Source organism: Brassica napus, unplaced genomic scaffold, assembly GCF_020379485.1.
Source record: "Brassica napus cultivar Da-Ae unplaced genomic scaffold, Da-Ae ScsIHWf_222;HRSCAF=386, whole genome shotgun sequence".
In the NCBI taxonomy this organism is placed as follows: Eukaryota; Viridiplantae; Streptophyta; class Magnoliopsida; order Brassicales; family Brassicaceae; genus Brassica; species Brassica napus.
In genome coordinates, this window is record NW_026015629.1 from 92,501 (window position 1) to 95,545 (window position 3,045).

Consider the following 3,045-nt stretch of genomic DNA (forward strand, 5'->3'; position numbering starts at 1 on the left):
GCTTAGTCTAGGGATTGTTTTGTTTTGTTTATGTTAGTGAGTTTCGTACTAACATTGTCTGAATCCTTAGGCTGGAAAAATCAAATCGGGAAAGTCCCGAAAGAGTAAGAAAACAGCCGGTCAGTCTAGTCAAGTGGCCATGGACGGGACCAATCTATCCGGATTGCAAACCGATCCGGCCGCAGCTGACACTAGAGACGTGTTGCCAACTGATCAGGCTAATCTTACGGGGACGCAACAGGATGGTCAGGAACATCGGGAGAGTGATGAGGAAGTGGAATCCTCGAACGCTAACCGTGATGGTGACCAGCATGAGAGAGTGGCCGATGGAACGGCTAATGTGATGTGGTCATCAGATCATCAACTGAACCGGAGGTCAACCCAAAGCCCTACTCAACCAGCCAAGGCGCAAACCAGGACATACGTGCACTAAAAATACCATATCTTTCAAACCAGGAGGGTTTAAATTACTAGGCTAATTTTATGGATTCTACACTCAAGAAGAAGTCCAGGCCAATTGGAATTGGGCCAAAATATTCACGGAGCAAGAAGTTATGAATTTTACAACTCAGAGGTTTCTCAGCCTATCCATCTGCGAGTATCCGACTTTAGAAGGAGATTTAAGCTCAAGTAAGGAGCTGCCTGAAGCAAAGCCCGTCATCAAATTCAAGAGAATTCTTTCAGCTTTCCAGAAAGCCAAAGATCAGGAGAAATGGACACGTAAATCAGAAGATATGTTCAATTTTCCAGAACCGGTCAAACCAGTGCTACACTCGCCTCAATTGGAAGCTAACCGGTTCAATCAGCTTCAAACCAGAAATTGGCGACCAGGAGATCATTTCAACCAATCAGGAGGTATTCCAGAAGTTCTTAGCTGCACCAGAACCCAGGAGATCAGTCGGTTCAATGGAGAATCACTTAAATCAAACCGGAGCTATTTATGGAAAGATTGGACAATCTTTCGGTTTGATCCATTCCAAGCAATTCCAATCCAACCAGGAGAACCAGACGACATCCAGACTAAACCAAGACATCCAGGAGACATTATACACGAGCCAGAAGAGTTCTACAACTTCATCCCATGCACCAGCCCACATAGGAATAAGAAGATCCCCATTATCACCAAACTGCCTTATTTGGAGTCTCTTGCATTCAAACTCCAACAGCTCTTTTTCTACCAAGGCAAGGACGAGATCAGCATCTATCAAGCATTCAAGAAGGTCCCAAGAAAGCTCTCTTATCCCCTTAAACCGTCCAGATTCAAGCAAATCAAGTTTCTTCACTTGGAGCCAAAATCCCACAAAAGGCTCCAACGGCTAGTTTTCAAGGAGCCATCAATTCCTTTGCTTCCAAGTTTATTATTTCGATTTTTATTTCTTTCCTTATGTCATTTTATGGCTGTTAGAAAGTTCTTGGTCGAGCCTATAAAGCTCTAGTCTTTGTTTCATTGTAAATCACCCATCTTTGAAAGTATTATGAATTATTCAATTTTTCTAGTTTTGTCAAAACTATTGTTCTAAGTCTTTTGAGTGTGTGAGAAACAACTCTGGAGCAACTTGACTTATCAAAGCCTCCTTTCACAGAGCTTTGTGGCGTCCATCATCCCATCTCCATCCATTAATCGATCTTGAGAGTGATACACATCCAGCAAGACCGGTTCCATCTTCATTCATCTCCCATCCATTGATCCTTGTTGAGAGTGATACACATCCAGCAACAAAGATCCCATCTCCATCAATCTATCCCTTTTCTATTTGTTTTTATTCATATTATCATTTTGATTCATATTCATATTTGTTTCTGTTTGCATTATAAAACTCTAAAAACTCATAAAAATCGGTTCTCATTGTTCTCAGGTTGTAGCTTGGATCCAACCTCTATCTATTCGTGGGTTACCCCCCTGTGCCTACAACATTTTGGTATCAGAGCTCAAGCTCCTGAATCAGGTCACTCTATCCTTGCATCATTCATATTTGTTTGCATTTGTTTTTCATCATAAACCGAAAATCCATAAAAACTGTTTCTTTGTTTCAAGTTTTGTTTCTGCATTTGTTTTGTGTTCTTGCTGTTCATTCTGCTAAGTGCCACGAAAAAGAAAAGAAAAGTTTTGTTTGATTCATTTAAAATCGAAAATCCCAAAAGAAAAGTGTTTGCATTTATTAGTTTCCATAAAAAAAAAAAATCCCATAAAAATTTATGTTTTGAATTTGATTCATTTTCATTTGCATTCATAAATTCAAAAGCCAAAAGAAATCATCCTAGTTATTGTTTCATACCATTTACTTGTTCATTTCGTGATTGCATCAGAAAAGAAAAAGAAAAAATTTTTTAAGCTTTAGTTTATATCATTTGCATATTTAATTGTTGCATTTCATCCAAAGAAAATTCAAAAAAAAATTCAGCATTAGTTTGCTTTCCATATTTTCTTTTCATTTGTGTTAATTGTCATTTATTATTGTTTCATTTCGAGATTTGCATTAAGAAAACCAAAAGAAAAATCATTTTCCATAATTTATTTCATTTCGGTTCAACATTGCATCTTTTTCGGTTAGTTTTAATAGATTGCATTTGTTTACTTATTTTGGTTCGACCAAAACTTCCCATATCTTCACTTGCTCTTTGAGATTGTTTTCAGGAAGCTATGGCAGGAGAAACCCAGAGACAACTTCTCAAGGAAAACCAAACTCTTTGGCAGATTTAAAGAAAGTAAAAATCAGATTGCTCGGTTGGAGAAAAGACACAGGCACAAGGCCAACGACCACAGCAAGGAGAAGAAGATTTGGAGATGCACCAGAAGCTGTTTATGTCGAGCCCAAGCCACCAGATCCTTATGGATCAGTCAACAGCCAACTTTCAAACCCATATTCATCATGTTGCTAATTCTCGGTTTGATCATATAAATATTTGCTGATAAATTGAACTCTTTACATTTTCAGGAGGAAGAAGCTACCTATTTGGGAAGAGGAACCTTGATGAATGGTTTCACTACAACAAAATTCTGAAAGAAGAGAGACTATCTTATGCCATTGATCACTAAGAGGTAAT